General features: G+C 54.0%; 1 long non-coding RNA gene across 1 annotated transcript; it reads left to right on the top strand.

Annotated features, from left to right (window-relative positions):
• The first annotated feature begins 2,089 nt into the window (after positions 1 to 2,089).
• LOC148164543 (uncharacterized) lies at positions 2,090 to 9,014 on the top strand. The gene is made up of 2 exons (XR_015767993.1): positions 2,090 to 2,374; positions 7,528 to 9,014. It is a non-coding gene; the product is annotated as an uncharacterized LOC148164543 (long non-coding RNA).
• Positions 9,015 to 18,199: the final 9,185 nt, after the last annotated feature.

Raw genomic sequence — 18,199 nt, 5'->3', positions numbered from 1 at the left:
AAGCCGAGGGAGAAGCAGGCTTCTGCAGAGCAGGGAGCCCGATGTGGGACTCGATCCCAGGACTCTGGGATCATGACCTGAGCTGAAGGCAGTCGCTTAACCAACTGAGCCACCCAGGCGCCTGAGAAAATTCTTTTCTGAGCTTTAGCCTACAGGCAGTCCACATTGCTGGGGCCCCCGAATCTGTTGTTTCCAAGACTGCATGATGCCCTCTATGCTTCTACTGAGCTTCTCCATCTGCTCTTGCTGTCAAATCGTGAAGAAACTTGCTTTCTTATTATGTCACACCATGTCCCCGACACGAGGCCCAGTATGAGAAGTCTCTTTCAGAATTAGTTCCTGGAAATATGTGTACCTGTGGAGGAACTGATCCGCTTCCTCCTTTCTGATAATCGGTATCAGAACTTAGTGTTTCATTTCTTGCCCTGACTACCTGGAAGCTCAAAGCCAGATTTCAGGACCAATTACGACAACTATGGCAACCCTTCAGATTGCTATTTTTATTCTTGAGCAATACGGATCTTTTTTTTTTTTTTTTTAAAGATTTTATTTATTTATTTGACAGAGAGATAGAGCCAGAGAGCACAAGCAGAGGGAATGACAGAGGGAGAGGGAGAAGCAGGCTCCGCATTGAGCAGGGAGCCCAATGCAGGACTTGATCCCAGGACCCTGGGATCATGACCTGAGCCGAAGGCAGACGCTTAACCATCTGAGCCACCCAGCCCTGGGCAATACGAATCTGTTGAACGAATTAGTCTTTCCCGTTGTAAGCCGTCTTGTGCCCTTTTGGGAAAGAGATGCAGCACGCAGGGGTTTCAAAACTATGCCGGTACTCATAGCAGGTAGTCACTGCAACAGCACAGAGATGGGGGCGGGGGCCACAGAGGGAGAATTGGCGGGATGCTGGCAAGAGCTTTGGCCCCGGGGCCAGACTGCGCCTGTGCACATCCCAGCTCTGCCCGTCACTCCCGTCACATGCACATTTGATAACCTTTCTGCGTGTCCTCAGTTGTAGATAGGGATCATCATTGTCTCTACTTTAAAAGGTCACCATGAGGATTAACGAGCACAGTTCCTGTAAACTACTTAGCATGGGATCTGCCACAGAATAAACCTCCAACTGTTTTTTTTTAAGATTTTATTTCTTTATTTGAGAGAGAGAGAGAGAGAGAGAGAGAGAGAGCGCACAAGCAGGGGGAACAGCAGGGGGAGAGAGAGAAAGCAGGCTCCCCACTGAGTGGGGAGTCTGACACGGGACTCGATCCCAGGACCCGGGATCACGACCTGAGCTGAAGGCAGAGGCTTCCCTGACTGAGCCCCCCAGGCGCCCCCATCTCCAATGGCTTTGAAGGTATCGCACCCAACACTTGAGCCTGGGTGGCTGGACCACAAGACAAGAAGCAGGGAAAAAGGATTCAGTGTTAAGAGAATCGTGATGGTGGTGGTGGCTGGGTGCATGTGCCTTGTTTAGAGTTTCCCCCAAGGCCTTGCCAGCCTGGGAGAGGACCAGTGGAGTCACATTGACAGTCACGACCTGTCCTTGGCTGGCTTCTATCCCCATCTGTTCACCAGGACTTCCAAAAGTCTGCAGGGCTCATCCAGTTATTTCTGGGCGTCCCCAGGGGCTTTTGCATGGTGTTCATGAAGGATCCGACCAACTTGAGGTGCCTTGTGGCCTTGGCGGGGTTCTCTGGTCCGGGCTCCCGCTCCCTGTCCCCTGGGTGTCCTCTGTCTGTGAGCTTGCCTCACATGTCACAGCTGCGGGGGCCCTCTGTGGGGCACCTACGTCCTGGGGACAGACAAGGCTTTTCTAAGCAAGGCACACAGTTCAGAAGCTATAAAGGAAAACACTGTCAAGTTTGACCTCATAAAAATAAAAATCTCCTGTAAGACAAATGACACTGTAAACAAAGCTAAAAGACAAGCAACAGACTGAGCTTTGAAGGGGAAAGAGGAAAATAATCTCAAATTTTCCCCACAGTGTCTCGGTATTGGAGGCAAAGGAGGAGGGATGATTTCCCTGAGGGTGGGGGCTGGTGCCGGGTCTACCCATTGGGCTGACTCCGAATTAGTCTGACGATGCTTTCTCTATCAGCCAGAAATGAGATCATCCCTTCTAAGAGGATCGTATACACAGGCGGGTCACTTTTCATGGCTTCCTGTTAAACAGAGTCCAGAGTGGGCCAGTAGCCTGACACAGCTTGCATAGAACCTCATGAATCACTTACTTGCCAGCGCGTCCTGCCACAAAATCCTCCTGGTTCCCGATGAGCTTCTGAACCATCTCTATCCTCTCCTGGCCCTGATCCTAAGCAGTGGATCCCCATCATCGGCACAGCATGAAGAGTGCCATCCCCATTCCCTGCCCCAGGAGGTGAGGAGGATGGGGGAGCTCTGCTGGCTCTCAGCTGGGCTGCTAATGTGCAGGATAAGGGGCAGCAGCAGGATGTGCGTGTTCGTGGTATCTCGGATGGGTCCAGGTAACAGGGGCGTCCACCTCTCACCTGGCTCAGGTGCATGAACCGCCCAAGCCCAGGGCCAGTGATGGATCCAGGGGGACCTCCCCCATGACCACCCTGCCAAGTGGCAGCCGATACCCTTGGGGTTCTGTGTGCCTGGGGAGTCCTGCAGGGGGTGTCCTTGGGGGAGGCCAGATAGCTAGAAGCAGGGGTGTGACAAATGCAGAGAGGGTGCATTCCACTCAGGTGAGGACTAGAGCGCTGGGTGGGTGAGGTCTCAAAATGCAGAGGCGGGACAGGCCCACTCATGTGCTGGGCAGCCTGGGACTGCCGTCAGATCTAAGTCTGGTAAGTTCTGTGCTTTCAGACAGGTCAAAACAAGTTCAGGAATGGGAACGCTCTGTCTGCTGGACTTGCTCACAGGCCACCAGGGTGATCCCCGAGGTCAGGGGGACTCCTGAAGGAGAGTTCCAGAGGTGGTGAGGATCTGCAGCTGTTCACGTGGGGCTGGGGTGCCACGTGCATCTTCCTGCTGAGCGGTGGGCCCCCCACACCTCTGGCAGAGAGTGGGGATGGAAAGCAAGAACAGGGGGCCTGGCTGGAAGGATCAGGACTCTCCCCAAGGGCACCTCTGTGTTATTGTTGGGACCGGGTAGACTCACCAGTGAGACACTGCCAAGGGCTGTGGGAACAACGGGGAAAGACCTGGTTGCCCCCAAATGCTGCTTTCTGACCTCTGGCCACTTGAAGATGGACAGAACTCCAGCTAGTCGGGCTGTCTTTCTGGTCCAAGATGGCAGAGGGTGTCAGGTACAAATGGGAACCCTGACCTCTCATGGAAGAAGCCATATGAGAGACTTACCTGGTGATCCTTCCAGGCACTGGGCCTCACATGTGAACATGCTGACATTTCTTGTCTTTGAGAGTCAAAACCTCTCGGCTGGGATTCATCAGTTGCCTACGACGCCCAGCCTTGTCGGGCTGGGTGGGGGTCAGAAGGCACCCACAGCGACCTCGGTGGTCTGAGCAAGGCAGCCTTCAGCATGTGGGTTTCCTCTGGAATTGACTTGAATTGGGACATTTTTGCAGGTGTTTGTGAGAAATGCCTCCCCTCCTGCAAAGCCCATGTCTGAGGCAGGCATTTCCATTACATGGCGACTGGGAAGGTGTATTTGTTTGGGGGCTTAGACAACAGAGAATTTCTTTGCCTGTCATGTACAAGTCCAGGGCTGGAGGGGCTCTGGAATGTTCATGGACTCTGGCTCCTGGCAGCTTATTTCCCCCCTTCCCCAGGGTGTGCCTCTCATCCTCATGGTCCAAGATGGCAGGTCCACATTTTAGGAAATAGTCTGGAGGATGGGATGAAGAAAGAGTACAAGGCAAGCTCCAACTTCCTTCTTTTTTTTTTTTAAAGATTTTATTTATTTATTCATGAGAGACAGAGAGAGAGAGAGAGCGAGAGAGAGAGAGAGAAGCAGAGGGAGAAGCAGGCTCCCAAGGAGCAGGGAGCCCGATGCGGGACTCGATCCCAGGACCCTGGGATCATGACCTGAGCTGAAGGCAGACGCTTAACCATCTGAGCCACCCAGGCGCCCTCCAACTTCCTTCTAAATAAGGCCCCAGGAGTGGCCACACACCACTTCAGGGCAAGGCCATAGTGACATGCTGCAAGGGAGGATGGAGCCTGCGGAACCTGGGTGCCTATATGGAGGGCATCCCGACTTGAACACGAGTGGAACCAATGGGCAGCATTTTAATTTTATTTAATAAGTTTAAGTAAGCTCTATGTGGGCCTCGAACTCACGACCCCGAGATCAAGAGTCACGTGCTCTACTGACCGAACCAGCCAACCGCCCTTGACAGTATTTTTGATTCATGTAATATTCATATACAGCTTGCTATGTGCCAGTCACTATTCTAGCTAAGCATTTTACAGGTATTAATTCATTTAGTCCTTGTGAGAACTGACAAGGCAGCTACAGGCAGCACCCCCATTTTATAGATGAACAGGAGAGGTTCGGCAACCAACTTGATGTTGCCCAGTTAAGTGTCTGAGCCGGGAGGGGACCCAGGCAACCTAGTTTGTGCGCCCAGCTCCGGTGCTCTTCTGCTAGTCGCTGCCCTGGGGTTGCTGCCATGGGATTCTCTTGCTGCTGCCCTTCCCTAGGCTGTGTGGTGGCTTCGCAGGGCCGCTGGCCTCAGGGGTGAGTTCAGGAATTGAGCCAGCTGGCTGCAGGTGCCCTTTGCTGCAACAGCACAGGACCAGCCCTGGGTGATGCTGGTCACTGCAGGAAGGGCATGACTACCGCCCAGGAAGGATAAAGCAGCCCAGTGCTGGAAGCTGCCGGTGCTGTAGGATTTTACCGGTGTGTATGGGACAAGTAGAGGGGGACGGGGCAGGTGCAGGGGAACCACAGAAAAAGTGACCGACGGCCCCGAGGATGAAAGTGCCCCTGCTGTAGCTCAGTGGATGGGGATCATCATGGCAGAAAATGGGCCCCCTCTAGATAGACTCTGAGGACTGTGACCCTAGTGGTCTAGGGAGTGAGAGGCGACAGACCAGTGAGAGAGTCAGGGTTGCGATGTGGGGGCAGTGGCTTGTTGGACCGGGCGCTTAATTCTGTTCCCCTTTGAGAATTACTCACCTAGGGTGACCGGGAGGACCAGAGCCCTTGGGTCTTTCCACAGAGCCGACAATCTGGGGGCGTGAGGAAAGATGGGGGCATCAAGCAAGGAGTTAACAAGGATCCAGGCTCCTCCCCAGATCCTCTGGGTAGGACCACCACACGACGAGGCCTTCTTTTTCAGGGGACAGTGCCTGTCTTGGAAGACTCAGCTGAGAACAGGAATTCTGGTATCCAGCCTGCACACCCAACCATGTCCCTCTCTTCCAGGGTCAATGTTGTTTGCAAGGCTCTGAGGTTATAGCTTTTGCAGATGGTCTAACAGGGTTGGGAGCATTTTTTCTTCTTTTCTGAAGCCCTTCCTTCTGCCCTGGCTGGGGAGGCTGAATCAGCAGGAAGAAATGAAAAGACATCACTTTTCTGTGGAGGCCCAGTTCCCTTTGTGTTTCCAAGTGTTGGGTCCCCCTCCATCCTCAGGGAGTGAGTGTGTGCGTGTGAGCGCATGGCATGTTGGGAGGACTGGGGTGATGGGTTTCTGCTGGTCCTTAAGCTCTGTCTGTCAGATGCTACTGTGGGAGAAAAGAAGGGGAGCCAGGGTGTGGTGTGGATCACCCCTACCGAGGGAAGGGCCAACCAGGAAAATGAAACCATTCAGAGTATTTAAGTAGAGGGAATTTAGTGCAGGGTACTGGCTACACGGCTTATAGAAGGGGCGAGAAGCCAACAAGGAGGCTGTGAGGTGGACCCGACACTGTTAACAGCTGGGAACCATTACCACTCCTAGGAAGGAGACACAAGGCAAGAAACAGGGTTCCTGACACTCAGGGGCTGGGTCAGGTCGCTCCACGGAGGAACTGTAAGGCACGAGCTGGAGCCCCGGATGGAGACACAGCTGTTGTCAGAGATGCTACCCAAGGAGGGAGGATGGCAATGCCCTGGCTTCTCCCTTCCTCCTGCCCTCCAGTCTCCCATGAATGCCTCCTATAGTCCCAGGGACCTGGGACACCCGGCCTGCAGGGGCCAGCCCCTGGGTACTAGGCGCAAGGAAGGGCTTTGAGGGCAAACAGATCTGGGACTAACACAGGGAGAAACTGGAGGAGAAGCTGGTGGGGAGAGAAGGGGGGAGGGGTGGGCTCCTGGGCTGGGAGCCCAGCCTGACGCCTGATAGTCGTGTGGGAGCAGGCCGTTGCTCTGGGCCTGCCGGGGCATGCCTGGGAGCTGAGAATAGCCCCCAGCACTCTGCTGGGGTGGCTTGCTGGGGTGCTCTGCTTCTGGGTGAGGGGACAATCAGTCACCTGGCCCCGCGTCCTCCAGGTGGGCCTGGGAGAAGTGGCAGAGGAGCTCTGGGAGCTGTCCTTTGTGGTTGGAGAGGGGCACGTGGGTTGGAAGGTACTGCTCACTGGAGTGGTGTGGAGGGAGACGGGGCACCCGCAGAGGCCGCTGTAGGTGACCCAGGCCGCGGGAGCAAGAGAACAGCATGGATTTGCAGGATTTCCAGGAGGGGGAATCAAGAGGATTCGAACACTCTTTGGATGTGATCAGGGGCACATGACATGGGACACATTTTCCCTCCAGTCGGAGGAGGATGCAGAGATGGTCCTGGCTGCTGAAGTGTGATGCTGCTGCCCTTTCTGAGGGCAGGTCCCCATGTAACAAACATGCATATCTTGGTTCAGAGGAGGCTTCTGGGGAGAGATAAAAAATGAGCAGGCCCTACAGGAGGTCAAGTGGGGCTATGGAGACTGCCTGCTTCTCCCTTCCAGGAGGCCACAACCCTGGGGGTCAGGGGGCTGCTGGGACAGCCTAGGAGCTCCACACTGGGTGGGTGTGGGGAGTCCCTGGAGCTCAGGGGCCCAAGTCTGATCAGGGCAAGACCTCCCACTCAAGTCCAATTCTGGGGACAAAGGCCCCAGCTGGCCACAGGCCTGTCCCTCAGGCTGGTCCTGGAAGCTCTGCAGGGTCCTGGGACACGCTGACCTGTGCTCATCAGCCACAGAGACCGAGCCCGCTGGTCTGCAGGCTGTGAGTCTTTGCTTCCCCGGCTCAGGATATGTGGTCAGTCCTTTCTGCCCCTGCTCAAACCCTGGCCTGGACATCAGTGTCCCCTCTTCCTGCCCAGGCTCTGAGCTCACCCCTGGGCTAGCCTGCCATTCCTGGGAAAGAGGAATTACCAGCAGGTCTCAGAACAGCATGGCTTCCTCCTGGACGTGAGAAAGCAGAAATCAGAGGTGGTACTGTTGGGTTGTAAATCCTGGGCTCAGGTCAAAGACCTGGGTCCTCTTTGTCCCATTTCACAGATGGGGAAACATAGAGACCCAGAAACGAGATGGTATTTACGGTCACTAGACAAAGATGGGAATAACCCTGTCTGTGGGCCCGGCCCTTGGAGGAGCTGAGTCTCCCTGAGTTAATGACAGTCATGATGGGGTTCCTCTTACTTCCAGGACTCCTGGCTGCACCCCACGCTCCCGCCAGCCCAGGTTCTTTCTCCCCTGCAGGCAGCCCTGACCCACGACAGGCTCTGCTTTCAGCCCCTTCACCCCAACCAGACTGTGGCTCCCCTGGGAGCAGGAACTGGATCCTCTCTCCTCCGAGACCCTCCGTCCACAGCAAAGTCTTACAGACCTGAACTGAAGAAGATGTTCCTTTTACTGTGATGGGCCCAGACCCTGGAGCCTGGAGGGAAATGTGCCATTTAAATGATGGAGTTGCTGTTGCTGTCACCCGCAACTTGGAGAACTGTGACCTGGCCACCACCTTCTCCTGGCCCTGCCCAGGGGATCTGGGTAGGCTCTGAAGCAGAGAGAAGGAGCCCGGGACCCACTCTGGTGGCTTCTTGGGGGAGGCTCCCAAAGCTGCTCCTCCTCACAGCAGAGAATCTGGCTTCCTTCTCTGGCAGGCTGCTTGTATCTTTTCCCCAATGGCCAGCAGGTGGTGTTGTGTCCCCAGCTTTGTGCATCCTCAGGTCTGGCTCTGCAGTTGGGCTTTGCCGTGTTGGAGGCTGGGCTGCAGCCTTGGGGGGACTCTGAATCCTGCCAAGGCCCCTTTGTGGCTCTCTTCCTGCCTCTGCTGGTGGTTTCTGTGGGGACAGATGTCTCCCGGGGCTGGCAGAGCCAACACAAGCTCATGGCATGCTCCTTATCCCAGCTCCTTGCTATCCTGAGAGGTTTCTCGGCTGCCCAGGTGGCCTGTCCTCAGTGACCTGGGTGTTTCTTCAGTCCCCGCCAGTTGCAATGTGCCTGTGTACACACATCAGTTCAGGTACTCATCACACAACTGTGTGAAGTAGGTATCCATTGTCCAGATGAGAACACCAAGGTCAGGGTACTCAGCTAACATGTGGCACAGCCAGACCCGCAGGATGCAGAATACTAGACCGTAGCTGTGTCCTGGAGGAATTACTGCTTTTAGACAAACGGCCCCAAATCTGGGACCCTCCTTTCCTCCTCCCCCACCTCAACCCTGGGGTACTTTGACCATCCACACGAGACGCTGGGCTGAGCCAGAAGGGACAGCTCGACGGAGCGGCCTGGGCCTGCCTGGGCAGGGTGGTGCCTTACCCTGACTTCACACGTGCAGTCAGCACAGGGGGTGAGGGGCAGGACGAGGGAGTGACAGTGGGCACCAGGGCAGAAAGGGTGCCCGTCCTCGCCGCTGCTCTCCCGCTCGGCTGCTGCTGCTTCACTCTGCTTCTCCCTTGCGCGTCGCTCTCCCTCTTCCTGACCTCGTTTCCAGTTCCCCGCTATCTGGGTGCCTCTCCCTCCCCAACTCTCTGTCCCCAGTTCTCCCTTTTACTCTGTCTCTGCTGCTCTGTCAGCTCGTCTTTCTCTCTTTTTGTGTTTCCGTCTCTCTCCAACAGAATCGGAGTTAAGTGACAAAAGAAAAATGATCCCCTCCTGCCAGGGTTATTAAAATCATGTTCTACAATTGAGCCGCCAGAAGAGCCCCAGTTAATGACGGATGATGAGGCCACAGCTTCCCCACAGCTGGGAGTGAGGCGATAGGCTCTGCGGCAGGATTACCACCAATTACTCTGGGCAGAGAGTGAGCGGCCCCTCTCCCCGCCTTCCAGATCTCCGCCCTCCTGCTCTGGGCAGATAAAGCCTCGCTCCTGGCGGGGAGGCTGGTGCTGGGGCATGGGAGAGGAGGCGACAGATCCCTGGGAGCCAGGCAGCCCTCCAGTTTGCAGGGATTGTCTCAGTTTACCCAAGGCTTCCCCATCTCTCAGCGGCCTTGGGGGCAGGCAAGGCAGGATTCGGAGCCCTATGGAGATCAGTGGCTCAGAGAAGTTAGGTAACTTGTCCAAGGTCACACAGCCAGGAAGTGGCAGGGCTGGTACTTGAACTCCAAACTCCAGTGTCTTTTTTATTTCTTAGTCAGTGAAAGGAGCATTGGGAAAAGAAAGGTTTTGTTTGGTAGAAAATGATAGACCTCGGTCAACCAGGTTTTGATCTAATTGGGATTGCAATGAGAGTAAGCAAGTACGGGGCGCCTGGATGGCTCAGTTGGGTAAGTGCCTGACTCTTGATTTTTGGCTCAGGTCATGATCTCCGGGTGGTGAGATCAAGCCCCACGTCGGGCTCTGTGCTCAGCAAGGAGTCTGCTTGAGATTCTCTCCTTCTCCCTTTGCCCCTTCCCCCATGCTGTCTCTCTCTCTCTCTCTCAAATAAATAAATAAATAAATAATAAATGAAATCTTAGAAAAGAGTAAGCAAGTACATTGCAGCAAAGTGGATTTGAGCCAGACACTGGGAAGGACTTCCCAAAGGAGTAGGCACTAACACAGATGAACAAGAGTCTGTGGTTTTGCCTTCTCCGGTAGTCTATCAGAACAGGAGGAACCGTCTTGGTAGTCTTTCTAAGCTAGACAGGGTTCTGGAGCTACAGAAATCCAACCAATCCAAGGGGGTCTGAGGGTCTAGGGAAGGCCTATGACAGAGGCAGGGAGACCTGACAGGGTAAATTGCAGAAGAGATCAGGAGGCCCATTTGTTAGACCTAGGCTCAAGGCCCAGAGCCTGGGAGTGAGGTGGGGGATGCCAGGGCCCTCAGGATCCAGACGCTGCCTGTGTGGGTGGGGGTCACATCTCAGAAGCCCTCTCCTGGGCAGCTCATTCAAGTTTCCCATCCTCTCTTTGGTTAGACCACTGAGGAATCATCATCCTGATTTTGCAGATGAGGAAAATGAGTCTCCCAGAGGGGAGTGAGTTAGGTAAGGTCAGATTATGAGGTAAGACCTTGATGTCCCAGCTCCATACTCTGGTTCTTTCCATGCCACCCGGCTGGGAGGAGGCCAGTGGGGGCGGCTGCAGCATCCCAGAGGGCTGTGAGCCGCCTCCTGACCGATCCCGCATCCCGCACTGGCCTGACCAGTTGCTCCCCAGTGGCCCCCCCCAGGAGTTGGGGGGCTGGTTCCAGCGCCGCGGTCTGTGCAGAATGAATGACTATCTCTTTCCCATCTGGATTCTATTATTTTTCAGTTTATCCTTGTCAAAAAGCACAAGATGAACGTCTAGAGGAAAAAAAATATAATCTTTGAGAAAATTGAAAATATGTATCGTTTGGGCTGGGGGCTTGGGGGCCCTGCAGGCTGGTTCTCCCTGACTGACTGCTGGGGGCCTGGCTCAGCCCATGGCTGCACACATGGCTTCTCTGCACCCCCCTTCCCGGGATCCTCAGGGCATCTCTTTCCCACCCTTGAGGCTCTGTTCAGGACCTGGTCTCCAGGGTGTATGTGGTGGGGGGCTGGGAGGGAAGAGAAGTGGAGCCACAGGCCCTCAATTTCCTTCCCTGGGAACATGGGCCTGTTCTGGATATTTTTGTGACCTCCAGATTGTTCCATGGAGGAGAGAAACCCGCCTTAGCCCCATTAGCTAAGGTATATTGAGCCTTTATTATGGACCAGACATCTTCGAACCACCTTCTGTGTATTCTAGGGACTGTTCATCTTTTGGGTTCCTCACACTAACCCTCTATGCTAGTATCACTGTCTCCTTTTATAGATGAGGAAACGGACACAGACAGCTTAAGGAATGTGTCCAAGTTCGCGTAGCGAGGCAATGGCAGAACCATTCAAATCCAAGTAGTTGAACTCCAGAATTCACTGCACAGCCACTGAGCTGTGAAGCCTCCTTTCTTGGAAGGAGACAGGGGAGGAGCAGGAGAGAACGTGCACCTAAGTGAGTATGTGGGTGGTTATAGTGTATGTCCCAGTGTAGAACAGTGTAGACTTCGTAGCTCTGTGTCTTTGCATCCTTCCTAGTGTCCTTGACTGTATGCAACTATATTTGTTCATCCATCCATCGGTCTACCATCCTCCTACCTACTCACATCCATCTCTGTCCCTCTCTCCCTATCACCTACCATCCATTATCTATTTACCCATTACTTACCCATCCATCCATTTTATTATCTATTTATCTTTTCCATCCATTCATTCCTCATCATCCATCCATTTATCTATGTATCTATCATCTGTTTTTAACTCTGGGGTCACATGTATGTGGGGACACTGCCAACTATGTCTGTGCATGCGCATGCATACATCTGAGTGCATGTGATAGGTGTCGGTGTATATCCGCTGTCCAGACAGGTGGCCCCCTCCACCCCCTCACTGGAGACGCTTCCCCCACACCTGGAAAGTGACCTGAGGGAGGGGAGAGAGGCCCAGCCTCAGCGGGCCTGCCCTGGGCCCTTGGCTCCCCTCTGAAGCCTCAGTGGAGAGTTAATTAAATCCTTTCCCCAGTAAGCGTGATCATTAATGCTGATGGCCGGCTGCAGCTCACTGGGCAGCTGACGAAGTCCTGCCGGGGGTAGGGGTGGGGGTGGGTGGGTGGGGGAGTGGGATGGTGTGTGTGTGTGTGTGTGTGTGTGTGTGTGTGTGTGTGTGTGTGTGTGCACTAGGGACGCACCATCTCTGAGCCTTGCTGGGCGCACCTACATGACCCTGTGCGAGAGGAACAGTGATGTGAAGGGGGCCATGCCGGGCTGTGTCATGCGATGGCCCCCGTCCGTGCGCTCCAGGTTTGGGTGTCCATGGCGTGTGCGTGAGCAGGTGCTCCAGGGCGTGCTCTGGGCGTCTCCAGGTGTCCCTGGATGCGCATACCGGTGAGTGTGTGCCTCTGTGCGTGTGTCACAAAGAGCCGGGAGCAGCAGGGCAGCTGCCTTCCGGGGCCTGACTGACACCCCTTGCAAATAAATGTGACAATGAAATATAGTCCTGGAATTGCTTTGGATGCTCCGTCAAGCAGGCGACATGGAATAGGTGAAGTTGTAAAACGTTCCCTGGGGAGCCGCGGCGGCTGAGTGACAGCCTGTTCCCGGCTCCGCCTCTCTGCCTGGCGCTACCGCGACCCTCGTGCCCTCCCGCCCCCAACTCTCCTGGGGGGGACAGTCCGTCTGGCAGGACTTCTTTGCTTGACCTTGGTCTCCCCACTCCTCAGCATATAAAACCCCAGCATCAGGCCGTGTGCAGTCTCCCGCCTCCTCCCTGAGGCCATGGCCATGTCTTCTCCTGAGACTGGGCGATCTGGGGCCGGGCTCCTGTCTTCCCCTCCCAGACTGGATGTCTTGAGGGCATGGCCATGGCACCCCCCTCCGACTGGGCTCCCCGAGGACACAGCCAGATCTACCCCCAGTCAGGCTCTGCCTCCTTCTCTGACTGGGGCTTCCTTGAGAGTGGGGAGGTTTGCTCTGAGATTGAGAGACCCCCTAAAGAGGGTGTCAGGTGTCCCCAGGCACCCCAGCCACCCCCCCCAGCTTGCACCTTGTGAATGCATATCTGGGGGTGTGCACATTTGGAGGCCGAAGAGCAAAGTTTGCATGAGCCTTGGCTTTGGAGACCCGGGTTCAGATCCCACATCTGCTGACTTTGTGACCTCTGAGGCCGCCCTGGCCGGCCCAGCGCTCCGGGGTAGAGTGGAGGGAGAAGCAGCTTCCACAGAGCCGCCGTGCTGCTTAGGGCTCTGGCTGCAGGGCTGAGTGGGATGCCTTTTTCCACAAAGATGCTTTCGCTCAGTAGGCCACGGGCCCTCCCAGGCCGCCCCTGGTTCTAGCCTGGTAGCCCAGAGCGCGCCTTGTGAAAGTCACCCCCGAAGAGCGGCACGGGCGGCAGCGTGTGGAGGGGGTGCTGCAGACAGGTGAGACAGGGCCCTGAAGCACTTGCTCAGTGCTCGGCCTGTGGGGAGCGCCCCAGGGGGCGAAGGCTGCTGGTCTTCCCTCGGTTGGCAATGACCGTCAGAGTCCTCTCCGGGCCTGAAGGCTGCGTGGGGGACACTTTGGTGTCTTTGTTTCGCCTTTTTACTTGTGGGGGTGGCCATCTGTCCTGAGAGCCAGAGGGTGTGTGTGTGTGTGTGTGTGTGTGTGTGAGAGAGAGAGAGAGAGAGACAGAGAGACAGAGAAGAAGAGAGGGAGAGGGGAAGAGAGGGAGGGAGAGAGCAATAGAGAGAGAGAGAGAGGAGAAGCTCTGGCAAAGAAGACAGGGTGGAGTAGGGAGGGGGCATGATTAGGAGCCTGGTCCTTTTCCCTCAAGCTGGGACCTCTCATCTTCTGACAGGAACATCCCTGGGGTTTCCACTGCCCTTTCTGGGACCGTTCCTGCATCTCTCTGTGCACAAAGAATTCCAGGCTGTGTGTCCAGACTGTGCACAGGGGCACACTCTTGCCCTCTGCCTTGCCTCTTCCACTGCAACCCATCCCTGCTCCTCTGCAGGTCATAGCCCGTCACATTGGCCAGTGGCGTGTCCCCTGTTCAGAGCCTACGACACCATGAACCTCACGAGGGCCTGGACCATGGCTTCTTCACGGCAACGTCCTCAGCTCCTGGCACATAAGAGCTGCTTCATAAACAGCGGTCTCATAACTGTGTTTTCATATCGGGATCCATCCTTCCAAAGCCGTGGCTTCTAGGATTGTGCATGGCATGACAAAAATTAAGACCAAGATTGCTTGGCTGGCAGAATGTTCTGGAGGTCTCATCAACAGGGCGTGTATTCCACGGGATGAGGGTCAGCAAAGTCTTGGGTCCAGCTTGACTCCGAGAGAAAGATTTCCTCTTGGCCTTTATAAGCCCTAAAGGGACAATAACATCCATCTCTCCTTCTACCAATTTCATCTCCATTTTCATGCGACACCTGGGCCTTGGCAGGGGAGGAAATTTGTAGCTGTGACTTTTGCTCTTTGTCCTGGAGGCTCTTCACTCCACCTTTAATCTTCCAAATAGGCCATCAGTTGACCCCTTGGTGCCCTCAGCCAAATTTGAAAATTCTGAGATTCTAGAGTGCAGACCAGACAGTTGGGAATGGACATTTCCACCTTGCCCACCTGAACGCTTGTTTATGATCAGACCCGGTTTGGACGCCTCTGGCTTTAACAGAGGTGTACATTCTGGCCAGTTTCTTCAGGAAGAAAAAGAACAAAGGGAAAAGCCGTTATGCTGAGATGTATGATCGCTTAAAACCACTCTGGCTTTTCCTGGGAAGGGAATGGGGGAGGGAGCCAAGTTTCAAAGTGTCTGCCCACACCTGGGTCGCTGCTAATTTCATTTTAATATTAGACCATGGTATGATGAATAATTATCTACCTCCACAGAGCGAAAGAAAGATGGAAAGAAGGTGTGTACAGGGAAGCAAAGAGCAGATGAGTCAGAAGTGAGGGTTTGGCTCTTCTGCTTAATAGCGTGGTGACCGCGCAGAACTTAGTTAGCGACTGTGCCTCAGTTTCCTCGCCTGTAAGACACGAATGGCACTTACTTTACAGGGCATTTGTAAGTATGAAATGAGATTATGCATAGAAGGTGCTAAGTCTTGAGACTTCAGTATATGAATTTTGGGCGGTGGGGCACAACTCAGTCCATAACATTGGGAGAGAAAAATTCTCCGCACAGTGTTCTCTGTCCAGAACACCTTGACCTGGCCCTGCTCCAGTGTCCTCATCTGTAGCATGGGGATAAATGGTACCGATCTTACAGTTGTTCTGAAAATTAAATCAGTTAATCTCTGGAAGTGTTTAGGGTGGTGCCTGGCACACGGTCTGTGCTCCATAAACATTAGCCGTTTTTATGACCATTTATGATTCTATATCATTAACAGGTTTGCATTTGCTGTGTTACGGGTGATGCTGAACCTCTAATGATGGTCAGTCCGGGCAGCCGGGATGGTGAGCGAGGTGTGAACCTGTGACGTGGGCTTCCTGCTCAGCACCCATGGGCTTAGAAAACTCTACCCCTGAGATCCGACCTAGGGCTCCCTTGCTGAGCAGGAATTCTCTCTGTAACCCCCTGACAAGCACAGCAGGTTGTTTTTTTGTTTTGTTTTTTCATACCTCCAGGGACGGGGAGCTCATTTCCTCCCAGGACACCCTTGATAGAAAGTTCTTCCTGACAGCTACCCTGAGCAGTGGCATGTCCTTCTCGCCCAGGTTTCCTTCTTCTGCCCTCTGTGGCCACCCAGCAAGCCTGGTTCCCTTTCTAAATTGTTTCCCTGGAGCCGCAAGCCTCCGGTATTTCTGTTGTCATGTGAGTTGTGGCCCAGCCAGGCCCTCAGCGTAGACAAGTGAGGGAGATTTTTTTTTTTTTAAGATTTTATTTATTTATTTATTTGACACAGAGAGAGACAGCGAGAGAAGGAACACAAGCAGGGGGAGTGGGAGAGGGAGAAGCAGGCTTCCTGCTGAGCAGGGAGCCCGATGTGGGGCTCGATCCCAGGACCCTGCCACCATGACCTGAGCCGAAGGCAGATGCTTAACGACTGAGCCACCCAGGCACCCCATGAGGCAGACTTTTAAAGAAAATGTTAACAGCGCTCTTATTTTTCTTGATTTAAAAGCGTCATACATGGTCATTAAGAAAACTCAGACAATACAGGGAAATACGAAGAAGAAAGTAAAACCACCCATCACCCCAGCAACTAGAGATAACCAGTGTTAACATTCTTTAATTTAATTTTTGAATAGGCAATACATTCACAGGGTTCAAAATTAAAAATCATAAAAGGGTATTATTCAGGGAAAAATTTCCCTCCCACACCCCTGACTTGTAGCCTTAGTTCTCTCCGCAGACTAAAAAAGTTATTAATTTCTTATGGATATTTCCAGAGATATATTAAGATATATAAGGCTATTTTAAGATCTTTTAAGATACTGTAAGGCAATTTGAAAGGATTTTAAAGGGTATTTTTAAGCCATGGGAGGACACACACACACACACACAAACATACACGTTTTCCTTCCTACGCCCCATTTTTATTCACGGCTTTGTCTGCTAAGCAGCAGATGTAGGTGGAACTCTCTTCCTGTTGGTTTTCAAAGAGCAGATTTTTCCCCTTTTCCTGTTACACATTGTCTTCTTGGCCTGAATGCGCTGTTTCAGACTCGCGGGGTCAGTTTTCATTCCTCCGCCAGCCCTTCCGGCTTTCTGACGTCTTGTCATTTTCAGATCTATTTGCAATGACCGTCTCCAGTGCCGTGGCCCCTGCACCATTTAATCAGCACTCAGCACATCTTCAGTCAACACATGACTATCGTACCCAGCCCACATTTGACAGAGATCGACGAGGCTCCCTCGGGAGAGCATCGGATGTGTTTCTGAAGTATCCTTAGTGCTCTTCCCACGCATCATTCCAGATGGGTGGAACTTTTTCAAGGGAACCATTGTTGGCTCCTGGGGACTTCCCTTTTCTTCCTGAAAAATTAACAAATGACCATGAGGGCTGAGCGCGTTCCACCTGCCACGCAAGTTTACTTCACACAACTGAGGTCATTTCTTCCCTCAAAGAACCTTCTAAGGAAGGTACCCATACCAGCCCTATTTCAAAGTTAGAAAACAGGCTCAGAGAGGTGAAGTCACTTGCCTGAGGCCGCACAGCTTGTAGGAGGCCGAGCCACACCTGAAGCCCACCACCTGGCTTCCACCAGAGCCCACACCCTCTTGGCCACCCCCCCCCCCCCGCCCCAAGGTCCGAGTTAACTCTGTTACCTGTCAGCTGAAAAATGTGCTGCAGAGTTTTGCAGGGATCCACGCCAAGTTTCTGTCCCTGCACTGCCATCATCCTGTTGGACCCACTGGGCTCAGGGGTCCAGGCTTCTTCATGGGGTCTCCTCTTCATGGGGCTGCAGAGGGGGCTTCACTCATTGGCTGACCCATGCTCTGCCTTTGCAGATTTCCTCCATGCAGTTTTGTGGAAGGGTTTTAATCACAGGGGCTGCAGCAGCAGGTGTGAGCCGGCCCTCCCACAGGCCCCTGGAAGGGCCTGGGCACAGTGCAGGAAGGGTAATGATCGAGACCACCTGAGTGTCAGCCAGGTTCCACTCCTTACTACGGTGTGACCTTGGACGAGTTACTTAACCTGTCTGGACCTCAGTTTCCCCATCCTGGGGGAACAACTGAGAGGATGTGTGGAAAATGCTCAGGGTCAAGGAGGTGGTCAGTAAATTCCCCATCATTATTGTGGTCATCCCAACCTTATTTGTCGTACTTCAGCTACCTGGGCCTCCCTTTTGCTCCTGTTTCCTCAGTCCTTCTCCGATGGTGCAGTTCGGGTCCTAGCTGGGTGGGCCGGGGCTATAGAGGAGAATAATCTTGGTCCCACCCTTGAGACTTCCAGTGTGTGGTTGGGGCAGCTGGGCCTGGGGAAGGGAGCCTGGGATTGGCTCTGTCGGTCCTGTCCCCATCAGCTTCTGAGGCCCACTCCCTGGTCCCTTCTGAGGGAGGGCCATTCCAGACACCCCCTCCCTCACCCCGTGACTGCTCAGTCTTCCTGGTCTTTGGGTTATCCAATGGAGTATCAATGTATCCAATGGAGATACTGGCCTTGTGCCCTGTCTCCCTTCCTCGATCAGGGGCTCTCCTGGGAAGGGACCATGTGTCCTCAGACTGGATGTCCCATGGCCTCGGCTATGTCTCCCCCTTCAGACTGGGGCCTCCAACAATCGGTGTGTCTTTCCACCGAGGTCCCCCAGACTGTCCCCCTCTGACTGCTGTCTTGTTCCTCTCAGAATTGGGGTACCCAAAGAGAGAGGCTGTGTTTCCCCAGGCCAGGGCCCCTTAGGGATATGAGTTAGGTCTTCCCCCCTGCCCCCGGGAAGTTCCTTGGGGGTAAGAAATCTATTTCTCCTCTCACAC

The sequence above is a fragment of the Eumetopias jubatus genome, unplaced genomic scaffold, assembly GCF_037043125.1.
Source record: "Eumetopias jubatus isolate StellerSeaLion01/CBP00866 unplaced genomic scaffold, mEumJub1_p1.0 scaffold_4, whole genome shotgun sequence".
Taxonomy (NCBI): domain Eukaryota; kingdom Metazoa; phylum Chordata; class Mammalia; order Carnivora; family Otariidae; genus Eumetopias; species Eumetopias jubatus.
This window is presented reverse-complemented; position numbering and strand designations above follow the sequence as displayed.